Genomic DNA, 13,110 nt, shown 5'->3' with positions numbered 1-13,110 from the left:
AGGGCCTGCTCCTTTTGTTGAAAAGGCTGGTGTATACACCCTTGGACACAAAACAAAAAACACACACAGCCTTTCTTAAAGGTCCTACAGGTAATGGTGTTAAACACGAACTAAAACCAAAATCAGGTTCTCTCGAAGTTGACTGAATAGCTGTCAGTCTCGATATAAATTTCAGGAGTTCTGCAAGTCACCACAGACCAAGGAAGCTGCACATATCTGGCCCACGGACACACTCAGATTCTGTAGACTCAGAATTACTTTTTTTTTAAATGAAAGTTTCTAACCATGATGGTTATCCAAAAAGCCTTTCAAATGTGAATCATGTGTATAGATCCAGCTCCCCATCCACTGTTAATTTCATTGGGTGAAAATTCTAAATCCCAAGGATGACACTGCAAATAGTAAAGAAAGGGGGCGGGGGGGATGCATTAAATTGGCGGAACTACAAATGATGAAAAATAGGAGTCAAGTCCTATCCAATACCCACTTTAAGAAAAGAGGCAAGATTTAGTTACTACACGGATCACAGTGATGCTGCAATAAACTCATGAAATGATTGATTTTTTCATACCCATATCATTGTTTACATTTGTAAATGAGCTGGATACCATGTTAGTAGATGACCTAATACTTGCTTGTTTGCCTATAAACCTGGTTTTTTTAGCACACAAAAGATTTGGGAATACCCACATCTAGGGCCTGATCTAACTCACAGTGACTCAATAGGAGACTTTTCACTCACTTCAATGGAAGCTGAATCAGACACACAAAGATAACCATTTTATAAAAACAATAATCTATTGCTTTCAGAATGGTAGTCCAATTTGGTACACTTTTGTTTCACAGCGCCGTCATGACCTACTACCACAGAATTCGACACAGTCCCAAATCCAACAGAATATACTGTACAAAAACCACAGCCATTTTATCAGAATCCTTCCCCCCCTTTGAGGTGTATCTTTTTCCTTTCATAGATGAATGTTTCCTAGCTACATTCAGCCACTAGGGTTCACATTACTTTGCATGCTGCTGTGTTAAACTGTGCCACTACTACACTGAAGACAGATTTCCACCTCTGCTAATCAAAGATGGATTTTATCATACAAATACCAAACTAAATTAGCACAGGGCAATTCTAATTCAATACTTGCTACTTAGTTCTGATATAGACTTTTCATATTTACTGCTGACTTGTACCATGCAAAGAGTGTCCAACTTTTTTTTTTTTTTTAAATCTGCTTAATAAGTGAAAAACCAAACAGGATCTAATCAGTGCACAGCAATCTGTTTTTACTCCAGTTGCACCTGCTGCTTTTCTACCAGCAACCATCTGCTCATGTTCTCCAGCCAACAACCTGAATGATACAAACCTCATTTCTCCAGAAAGAATATTGCTCCACACCACTCAAGAATATATTACTATCATTATCCTATGGTCAAGGAACAGGATAATGTAAACATGTATTTTATATTGTCCACATCACAGTAGCATCTGAGTGCCTGAGTTATCACACACCCATCTTTTTGGCAGTGGCGATGAGGGAGAGGGCCTTAAGAAGAGCTGGAGACCGAATGATTTCCTAACATTCATTCACCTTACTCCCAAGTGTAAGGAATAACTTATTAGGTTACTCTACTCCAACATAAAACTAACAGGTTAACTACATTCTGTATACTGCTCCCAAAATTTAAATCCTAGCCATTTATTAAAGCAAGAGATTAAATTTAGACAAATACCTCAGCTAAACTGGTCTTCACTTGGTTGGTGGAAAATTCCATCATCTGTTATAATGCTACAACTTTGCAGAAAATCAGCGATAGTCACTGAGTTTCCAAAGTACAGTTATGTAAATTAAAAATTGATTTATGCAAACAGTGCATTCAACAAATTAAGATTTAGAGTCACAACAACTCATGACCATATCTGGACTGTGATAGATAGCTCAAACTAAGCTGAAAGAATACCTAAAACTGAATAGCATTTTCTAAAGCATTCACCCAAATTACTATATAATCAAAATAAACTAACCTGTGCTTTTCAATAACCCAAGACTGAAGTTATAAAATTCAATGAGAGTCCTAGTTGTGTCACATTTCCTCCAGATATCCTTATCTCCTGTGCTCTATATGCAGAGTTCAGGTTCACAGCGAGGCCAGCTAGTGATCACTAAAGCTATTTAATCTGTCATAATGATCCCAGAGGGGTAGGTTCAACTGACATTTTAAATCAAAAGGATTCCAGACATCCCTTTTGAGGAGACTGCTGTTGTGTTTAGTACTACCAAGTGTGCTACCAGAAGGGTGCTTTACACAGCGGAAATCAAAACAAAGAGGGGAAGAAATGGTTTCTAGAAACCTCAGGACCAGGCTACAGTCTTCTCTGAATAGCCTACCTTCACAGCCCCTTGTACCTTTATCTTCCACCTAACTCATCACTATGTCTTTTTGCCAACATTTCAACCTAAGAGAAAACATCTACCAAAATAACAAATCACTTCAAAGCATTAGTTTCTTTTGATGGGAAGATTTTGCAGAATAATGAAGTGAATAATCCTGCAGCAGTCTGATTCCCAATCTTCTACTGTTACCATATTTAAAAATAAAGACTCATCTGAGATCTCCGTTACATCAGTCCGATTTTTATGACTTATCGTAAATTTACAGAATTCTGAAGAAAGCTGTCCCAAGCCTTTGTAACCATAACGTAAGTGTGTGCAAGGATTCTCACCACTGTCACACCACTTAAGTGACACCTACACTAGCCTTGAGAAAATACAACACATTTTTAGTTTTTTCACCTCCATAATCTTATCTAGTTATAGAAGGGACATTCTGGCACCATGCACTCAATATGTTCTCCATGGGAGGATTTTTGCAAACTTCAGGGTATGACTATAATTACTATATACCCTAGCTCTTGACTGTGTTGGTAGTTCCTTAACCTCTACCAATTGCTACTTTTTGAAAGCTGAAGAATTGCTAAGAAAAAACCTGCACAGTAACAGAGATTTATAGAAGTTGTATACCCTATTCCATACTTGAAAGACACAGGATATTGGATATTTAAGATATAGTCATTAGGAATCACAATTGCAGTAATGAAGTGCCATTTTCAGATTTTTCCAGGTTGCTGAGTAACAGGTGAGAATGACCTGCTCATGTGAGAATGGCTCCGTATAAACAGTGATTTGTCAATATGACTGTAGAATAGCCTACACTAGAATCACAGTCCAACGTGAGTCCACCATGGGATGAATGAAAGAGAGCAAACATAGTAAAGGAACTTAATAGAGAAAATCCCCACCTCCCCCGAAAATGGACTAAACAACAAAATATAGATAACTATTAATGAAAGCATAAATATTCCATTCTGTTAGCTTCTGCTCCCAAACTCTTTTAGATGGATCCATTTGGCTTTGTTTGCTCAAATGGGGGTGGGGAGGAGGAAGCAGCAAGTGGGTACCTGTGGAAAACTATAGTGTTACAAACACTACAGATCAGATAGACAATATGGTAAAAGCAGGATAAACATGTATCTCTAAGTGAAATCCAGAGCATTGGTCTCCTAGCTGGTGAAGCATATCATTAGGACAGCTTGTTCTGAAGTAGAATACGTAATGTGAACTTTTCAAGGAAATACCTTTTTAGTGTTTAAATATGCAACAAATACTGAGCTACAAGAGATCAGAAAGAATGGGTAGGCCACTAAACTCACCCTCAACTACCTGGGGAAAGAGGCTATTAAAAGAACAGTTTTTGTTGACAATCAAGATTGCAAGCACTGGTAGGGGCCAGCACCCAGTGAAGTTCAGGTACAGAAATCTTGACGCATTACTTAAAATCAGTAACATGGGCAATTAATGTCGAAGTTCTGTCTTCCATGAGTTGGGGAATAACTACAGTAGAACCTCAGTCACAAACACTTTGAGAATGGAAGTTGTTTGTAACTCTGAAATGTTCATAACGCTGAACAAAATGTTATGGTTGTTCTTTCAAAAGTTTACAACTGAATATTGACTTAATACAGCTTTGAAACTTTACTATGCAGAAAAATTCTGCTTTCCTTTTTGTTTTAGTAGTTCACATTTAATACAGTACTGTATTTTTTTGTGTTTGTTTTTGGTCTCTGCTGTTGCCCAATTGTGTACTTCTGGTTCCAAATGAGGTGTGTGGTTGTCTGGTCAGTTTGTAACTCTGGTGTTCTACTGTACTCGCAAAGATAAAGGGAGCCTTTTTTATTATTATTATAAAAGTGAACCATTTAGGTATTAAATTTCAAAAGCCAAGAACCCTAAATGAAAAAGAAAGCCTTTATATAAAGGCAGATGGAAAGCATTATAGGAAGTTACCTGTTTATAGACAATAGCACTGTTGTACTTTTACTGTATGGGAGAGTGTGAGAAAGTCGTACATGCTGGCCTTCCAAGCATGGTCAGTTTACAGTAAAGCCGACAGACCGCAGCAGCTGAATGGGCATGAACTGCTCTATTGCCTCTAAAGATACAATAAATCAAAAACCTCATCTCTTCGGAAGTAGGTGCACAAAGCTAAGTGATGGGATGTCTGATGTAAGGTCTCTTGTCCCTGAATAATGGAATTTGTAATGAGTTACAGTGACTGGTATTTTAACTGTTACATTACTTTCTCCTGTGAAACCTAAAAAACAGCAGCAGGTGAACCTCAGTCAACCCAGCATAGAGTAATTAAAAAGTGTACAGTGCTAATACAATTAAGTGGATTATGGTTACTAAAGGACATTTTAATTCAAAATGTAGCTGTACCTAACAAAAAGTTGACTTATTTCAGCCAGCCATGCACTAGGTCTGCAATAAACTCTAGTCACTGTTGGAGAGGGAGGCCACATAACTTATGGAAGGGTGGTAGCACAGCCTACTGGACAGAGCAATTGACTGGGATTCAGGAGATTTGAGTTCTATTCCAGGCTTTGACACTGACTGCTAGCTGATCCTGGGCAAATCACTTCACTTCTCTGCTCCTGTTTCCCCAACTTACCTCCTTTGTAGAGAGCATTGAAAATCTGATGAAAAACATTATATATGAGTGACGTACTATAGCAGCTGGGGGGCAGAGGTCTGAACCAGAGGCATTTTTCCTGGTTGAAATAATATAGCCAAACCATCATGACAGGAAAACATCTAAAATTTTTAAGAGTCCTTGAAAAATCCACTTTGTACCACACAGAAAAATTTTTTAGAGGGATGCAACTTTTTTGCTCAATGACACATGCTAAAAAGTTCACATGTAAAAAACATGCAAAACAGCTCAAAATTAAGTTTAAAGTTAACACTGCCCAGACCAATACTTGGAAAAAAAATACACATACACACGCGCACACACACACACTCTCTCCACCACTTGCCAATGGCAGAGGGGAAACCTTTCCAGACAGGCCTCTACACAATACTAATAAATAAGCCACAAACTTCCTAAATGACTTGTATTCTGCAGAAGTTACATTTCTAGTCTCATTGTTGAGAATAACCCTTTCCAAAGGCGAACCAACAGTAAATAGATGGAGCATTGTCAGCCAGTTTGTAGACAAAATCCAGTGCCTCTGCTGCTGTTCATAGTTTTGCCAACCAGCAAGCGCTAAACTAACTAGTGCTTTTCGTTGCTATTTAGAATCAGAGCAGTAGTGGATCAAGAATGTTAATTTCATGCTATAGAGGCAGGCACAGGAGGATGTTCATAAGAGAAGAAACCCCAGAATATGAAGGATAAGATAGAGTAGCGGAGACCTGCTCCCCTCAGAGAAGACTAGAAGCTCTTGGCAGGGAAGAAATTAAACAGATCAATCAATCAATTCTTACCCTACCTGCAGCTAGGAGCATGGGAGGGTGCAGCTTTCACTCTATCACCACACCTACTAGCTAAAGGCAGATATTAAAGAAGTAGTCCCACATAAGTAGGGCTCAGGGAGAGAAACTTGGTAGAAATCCCAACTTTCTCCTATTATCAGCACCTGAGGATAGCAGGGCTCAAGGTTTCTCATTAAGATGTTGCCCTTGGACCCCACTGACTGAGCTTCCTCATGACATTTCATAATGTTCTCTGCCTAATAGGCATCTAGTAAGTTTTTCATACCCTGGCCCAAACACCACATTGCTATACAGTGCTGCTGGAGATACTAGGGGTATTGGGGGGTTATAATATTTCAGTGAAAGAACAAGGACTAACCTACACAGAGTTCTTCACTTTTTCAGAAGAATATACAATAGGTTGGAAGCTAGCTTCCCTATATTGCTGGAGTCAACAAGAAGCATCACTCAGCAGGTGAACACAAGAACCAGTCTCAAAAAAGAACGAATCTATTTAGTATTATTTTCACCAGAAGGTAATAAGTTTTAAAATTTACCCTTGCAGATCTGGATACAAGGGGGTCAAATAAAGGGACACCATGCGAGTTAAAAATTAAGTGCTTGGTATAGTGAAGATGGTTTTGATTTTACTTACATTCTAGACAAAAAAAATTCAGACCCAATTTATTTCACCATTTATTTGTTTTTTTTAAACTCCTGCTGGAATCCTGTACCACTGCATAATGCATAATTTGCACAGAATTAATGTTTCCTGCAGAATTTTATTTTTCCCCCCCAGTACTCTTGCCTGGCAGCGGGAGCCCCATTATTCTGTGTTATTTTGATATATAAAATATGTAGAATTTTAAAATACTGTATGCAGAATTTTTAGGCAAATTCTCCCAGGAGTACTTTTTGTCCAAAATGAGATGTACCATGGACTAAGCAGTTTCACTTTCAGGCTCTCCTGCTACTAGCACAAGATTGTACCACATGTTGCAAACACTACTGGGTAATGTTTGTTTGTTTTTACTGGCACATCTGCCTGTAAACTCAACATGAAAGCAGATCTAGAACCCTACTTGCCTTCTAAATGCACAGAAATGCATAGCTTCAGAACATTCATAGACATTTCAATTACCATTAGGTTTTGTAAAATCCTAGGACACAATGCCCTCTCCCATCCCCCCCCACCCAAAATGCTGGTCCTAGTTCAGGCATAGGAAACTTCTGATCTGTGGTACTGGACCAGTGCCTACAGAAGTTTACTGATCCTAAAACCACTTGTATTGATTCTCTAGTGCAGGGGTGGGCAAACTAAAGCTTACCTGAAGTAAACTTGCAGTTTAATATGACAGTCAGGTGCAGGGCCGGCTCCAGGCACCAGACGAGCAAGCTTGTGCTTGGAGAGGCAGATTCTAAGGGGCAGCATGGCCTTTTTTTTTTTTTTTTTTGGGTTCGCCGCCCCGGCTGCCCTCTAGCGGGTGGCAGTGCGGAGGAGGGGAACACCCTGCTGGGAGCGGGCTGCGCACTCTGTCTGCCCCAGCCGGTGCAAGGTCTACAGCAAGCCCAGCAGGGCAGCCCACATCCTTTCCTGCCCGCCGACCGGAGCGGCCCCCTCCCAGCAGGCAGCGCAGCGGTGAGGGCCGCCTGGCGAGCGCTCCACTGAAGCCCTGGCCACTCCCCGTCTCTCTCCCCCCCCCGCTCCCTTCCCCTCCCCCTGATATCTGGGGCACGTCTGCAGCACAGGGAGTCCCCCTGCACCCTGGCTCTCCCCCCCCGCTTTGCCGCTCCGGCCACGCCGCAGCTTTGTTTTTTGTTTTGCTTGGGGCGGCAAAAAAGCCAGAGCCGGCCCTGGTCGGGTATAACATCTGGGTGGGGGAATTGCATGCAGGGCTATGAATGTAAGGCTAGGGTGCAGGAGTGAGTGCAGTGTGCAGGAAGAGGCTGAGGGCAAGGGGTTGGGGTGCAGGAGGGGTGCAGCAGGGGCTCAGGGCAGGGGGTTAGGGGTGCAGGCTCCGACCCAGCATTGCTTACCTCGAGTGGCTCCGGGGTGGCACCAGCAGGCTTAAGGCAGGATCCCTGCCTGCCCTGGCCCCATGCCAAACCCCAGAAGTGGCCAGCATGTCCAGCAGTGGCTCCTGGGGGTGGGGTGGAGCAGAACAGGTAGCTCCACCATGCTCTGCCTTCACCTGCGGGTACCACCCCTGTGGATCCCCGTTCCAGGCCAATGGGAGCTGCAGGGGGCGGTGCCTGCAGGCAAGGGCAACGCACTGAGCCCTCTGCCTCCAGGGGCCACAGGGACGTGGTGCCAGCCGCTTCCAGGAGCGGCGCAGGGCCAGGGCAGGTAGGTAGCCTGCCTGAGCCCTGCTGCGCCATGGGGCTGGCAATTCCACAGGCTGAACTGAAAGCCCTGACGGGCCAGATCTGGCACGCAGACCGTAGTTCGCCTCCCCTGCTCTAGTGTTTCTAGTCCTGACAGTTCACAAGATATTTGAGCCTAGAAGCATGAGGTATCAGTTTATTAAGATAGTCAATATTTTCTGTGTACCATGTGCTAATTTAAGTACTTCAATACTCCTATAAGTCAGCTTTTTTCAGTGTTTGTACCTTTTCTGCAGTTCCCTCAACCAACCAAAGTGAGAGTGGCTATTGCCATAATAGCCAGTTGTTTTTACAGGCAAGAGCAGCTTCAATGGCTCAATGAAGAGAAGAAAAATCATTCATCATTAGGGCCACAATTTTTCCATCTGGATTCACTGGGCCACTGCAGCTTCTTCTAAATATAGACAGGTCTTATTTCAGTCCTGTTTTATTGTTAACACAAGTAACCCCTCAGATTTCACTTTAAGAGGGAACTAAGTAGCAATACAAATGTTAGAGTTAAGTATGAATGCTATGAGAGATTGACAAAATTAGCACTGGACAAGCATATGGAAAAATCGTTTTAGTATGTTAGGCAACATGCACACTTTAAAAAAAAGCAGGTTATCCTGACCATCTTGCTCTTGTCCTCGCTTCAATGCTGGCATGAATTTAGACATGCAAAAATGTTTTTGCCATTTGAAAACAGGATTCCAGAAGTTTTGAAATGGGTGTGTGACAGTCTGTACCCTATATTCACCCCTTTTACAAGATTATGATAAATGATCTCACAAGGCACATCCTGCACAAAATTTGAGAGTGATCATTGTTGTCCTGGAGGGATGTGTATGGCAGCATTGTGTGAAGTGTTGTGGAATTCTACTGTGATGTTGCTGGGACATGTTCCAGGTCTGGAGAGCAGTCGTGGGCCAGCTCCACGGAGACAGGGGGTGGCCGACACCTCAGTCAGGTGTCAAATGGAGTCTGGTGGACCATCCCATGGTTGAGTGGCTGTTCTTTGGCAGGAAAGAAGGTGTAGGAGTGGGAGAGAAATCTACATTTTGACAAAAACAGATTGGGGCTCTCATCACAGATTGTCTCCTGGACCTCAGGTGGGGAGGATTCTTGAAGAGAAAGAACCACAAGGGAGAGCAAATGCCTCAAATTTTCTCTTCCTTTCTCTCTATCCATGGCATTGACAAGACCTGAGGAACAAGGAAGCTGCACTGGAACAGGGGAAGGATTCTGACTGAAAGACATTCAGCCAGTAAGACTGAAAAATGTAGTGAGAGACCTTTGCTTTGAATTCACTTTGCTTGTTAAGTTAGGGATTAGTTGCATTTTACTTGTAGTCACTTAAAATCTATCCATCTGTAATTATTAAATTTGTTTTATTTAAAACAGTATGTTTAGGAAACCCCATTTGGGATAACTGGATTTGTGCAGATCATTTTCTATTAATAAAATGACAGACTTTACATGAGTATGCATTGTCCAGGAGAGAGCTAGATAGTACAAGACCCAGACTTTCCCCAGAAGTGTGGGACTTCGACTTTCCTAGTGTTGTTCTGCAGTGTAATTCATGAGGGGCTGGCTATAGCACCCATACAACACAACTGGGAGTAATATGCTAGAGACTGTGTTTGGGCAGACCAGGAGTGGTAGCTCTCAGAGCAAAGCAATGTAAAAGGCTCCCCATGTTGGAGAACTGAGTAGAGACAGCTGTTCATCAGTTCAGATTGTACCCTGGGTAACTTCACAGTGCATAACACTGTTTTTTCCTTCATCTAATAGTTAGCACAATAGCACTAATAAATTAAATTGGAACCAAAGTGGTGTGGGATATGACCGAAGATACAAGATAGTGACCAAAGTTAAGAGGGTGATTTTAAAGGTTAATCTTAAGCATATTGTTCCAAATGTGTAGGATATTGAGGGTGGCTCCAAAAATATTTTTAAAAGTTGGGGGGGGGGGGGGGGGTATGATTCAGAAGAGTTTGAGAATGCCTCCTGTAGTATCGGATGCATTCATTTAATAGTTTGTGTTTAATATCTGACCTCTTTTTTCCTAGTCAAGGCAGCTGGAGACATTTCCAACACAGCAGCTTTAGTTGAAACAATTCTGACTGATATTTTAATCCAATGCTAAAGACTTTCAATACCAGTCAATTAAAATGCATGTCAATAACTGTACACATGCCCATACTTTGTGAAAAAAGTCTTTACATAAATGACACCAAAGATGAAGTGCAAGGAACGCAGAAGCTGACACGTACATGCACAAGGCAGCATCACTTGTCATAAGATCTGAGAACTACTCCATTTTAATCCACCTTCTGACTTCTCTTCAACTTCCCACCTGCCATGTCACTTAAAAATACGCAGCGAAAAAGGCTTGGGTTATGTCATTGGAAAGCTGCTGCAGTTAGTTTACAAGTGTTTCGTAACTCATCCAACAGGGCCTGTCATGTGTCAATTTCAACAGCTCTTGCTCAAAGTCACCAAGGTTAAAGGCCAAAAACCAAACAACTATCCCTATAGTTTGAGAAACTAACCCTCAGGTTTGTTTTTTAAACTGGGACTTTCTTTAACCAGTGTTCCTGTGTATAATTTGGTATACACAATGTGCAAGGGGAAAGCACAACCTCAATTAGCATGTGTTTTCAGTAGAGTTCTCAACTATCTTCAGCAGGTGACATGTGCTAAAGCCATCGAGGTGTTTTTCTGCAGCATGAACTGAAATGTTAATAGGAAAAGGTTTTTTGGTCTAAATTTCAGCCTTAAGAATGCTGTTTGATAACACTGAGCTAAAGGAGGTAAACTCAACAGTGAGTCTTTAAAGTAGTTCACATTATTTCTAGGAACCTTTGTGGAAGTTTGAGACTAAAGTGAATTTAGTTATTTCCCTTGAGAGCGCTTGTAGCCTGGTTTGGTACTTTAACAAACAGGTAAGAACATCATGACTACAGTTCCTAGGCAAATAATGGACTTTAAAATTAATTTTCAGAAATTTTAGTAGATTTTAAAAACAGATGAAGTTTAAATTTGTGTCATTACTATTCTTGCCAGTCACCATCTAAAGTGATACCATGGCTGCAGCAGAATGGACAGATAGTTCACTAGTCCTCAATTGGCTATTATACAAAAAAAAAAAAGTCCTCTTATCACTAACAGACACGATAAGACACTATTTTTGTACCTTTATTAGTTTTGCTGCTTTTGTGGCTGCCCAGGACCATGAAAGGGTGTATGCAAAGGGTTCTTTGCTATGTCATTCCACATTAGGGCACCTACAAAAGATTACCAAATGATTTAGGTCTTGCCAGGGAGTTTGGGCATGTCAAGAACACATGGAAGCAAAGAAAGGGAAAATACTTGCCACATCTTCTAGCTTTCAAGTTGGTTACATTAAGTTTTAATGTAAATTTGCCAAGTCAGACACTGAAGGTTTCCCCATCTTCCAACTAAGCTAAGTCCTTATGATAACCGATTTAATCAAGAGACTTGAAGTGTATTATTTTCTAACATCTTCTAACACAGGAAAATAAGTAAATGGGTATATTTTGCATGCTTACATGTTATAAGATAGTTATAAATTGCTCTTAAGGCATATTAATCTGAGGGATACATTTTAAGGTTTAAAGCACTCTGATACCTGGGAACATAGATGTATGAATTCCCCCCCCCCCCCCCCCCACACACACACACACTAGTATTGCTCTGTTTCAGGCAGCTCTTTAGTTATCCAACTACTTAAAGGAAACTTGCAGCTTAATAGGACATTCAGGTGTAACTGGGTAGAACAAGCAGCTGCACTTTAGATATTTTGCTGCAAGTCATGACTTGATTTTACTTCAAGTTAGAGAAATGCATAGTATCTTCTGAAAGATGTGAAGTGTGAACATTCTACCACAAACAACAACTGCCATATACATCTGAGAATCTAAGTCTGTCAGCAAATATGCAGTCCACTCTCATCTTCCCTGAAATCCTATTTGAGAACCTAGCATGTTTTCTTAACCCCTTTTGCCCATGAATAAGTGAAGTGACTGATTTAGTGTACAGAAGATGCAATTTTCTAGAGGAGAAAGTAAGCCTCAATAGCTGAAACACGGCTGAGAAGATATGCATAATGGCTTAACATACATTCCAAATGATTTTATTTATACCAGCTAGAAGTTACAATGTTCAGGGCTTGGTAGCCTCTACATTTCCTAAAGCTGTCATTTGTCTGTGAAAGGATGGGCCTGACAAAATAGCAGACTGGAAACATTGCTGTTTGCTGCAAACACTCCTCACATCCATATAGGAAGATGCCACTTCCTTCACATGGAATACATTATATACATAATGCTTAATGCAGATGTCTCACCACACAGATAACATCCACATACCAGTAATTCCAAGTACAATCTTACAAACTAACTCTATGGAAGGCATCCAAAGTGATGAACAGTAATACAGGTAGGGCTTTCACAATCAAGTCAGTCTGGGGCCTCGCAAGTGACTGGGCGCTCTTCAGACACACTATTCTATACACAGTTCTGCATTTAATCCCAGCTCCACCATTGTCTTGCTGTGTGACCTTGGATAAATCATTTAATGCCAGAGATGAGAGTGTTACCCCATCTGCAAAGGAGGGGTGAAATTTATCCTCTTTTGTATGATGCAGAGATTTACAGGTGACTAAGGCTACACAAATGCCAAGTATTATCCTCTCCACGGGTGGGTATTTTTCCATGCCACCTTAACCCAGGAAGAAACTCTGCAGCCTAGCTACCTCATGTGGGCATTTTCCATATTGGATAGAAAAACACAGGCTATGTAAAGCACAGAACAAAGCTTGCAGCTTTGTATCCAGCCTCACACAATGAAGTTTCGTTTTCTTCTGTTTGGGTCCCTCCTCTGAACTCCCCCTCCCCCTTTT

General features: G+C 41.3%; 1 protein-coding gene across 4 annotated transcripts in view; it reads right to left on the bottom strand.

Moving 5' to 3' along the window:
• The window catches only part of G3BP1 (G3BP stress granule assembly factor 1), a 35,956-nt gene that overhangs the window by 21,594 nt on the left and 1,252 nt on the right, over nucleotides 1-13,110 (bottom strand). For 2 of the 4 annotated variants that reach the window (XM_065555111.1, XM_065555109.1), the window contains exon 2: nucleotides 11,383-11,473. The exons of the other annotated variants lie outside the window; for them this stretch is intronic. The gene's annotated coding sequence lies outside the window, so the exon portion shown is untranslated. The remainder of the gene's footprint in view (nucleotides 1-11,382; nucleotides 11,474-13,110) is intronic. 4 annotated transcript variants of the gene reach the window in all.

The sequence above is a fragment of the Chrysemys picta genome, chromosome 8, assembly GCF_011386835.1.
Source record: "Chrysemys picta bellii isolate R12L10 chromosome 8, ASM1138683v2, whole genome shotgun sequence".
Classification (NCBI taxonomy): Eukaryota; Metazoa; Chordata; order Testudines; family Emydidae; genus Chrysemys; species Chrysemys picta.
The sequence above is the reverse complement of the archived record's forward strand: the minus strand, read 5'-3'. Positions and strand labels throughout refer to the sequence as shown.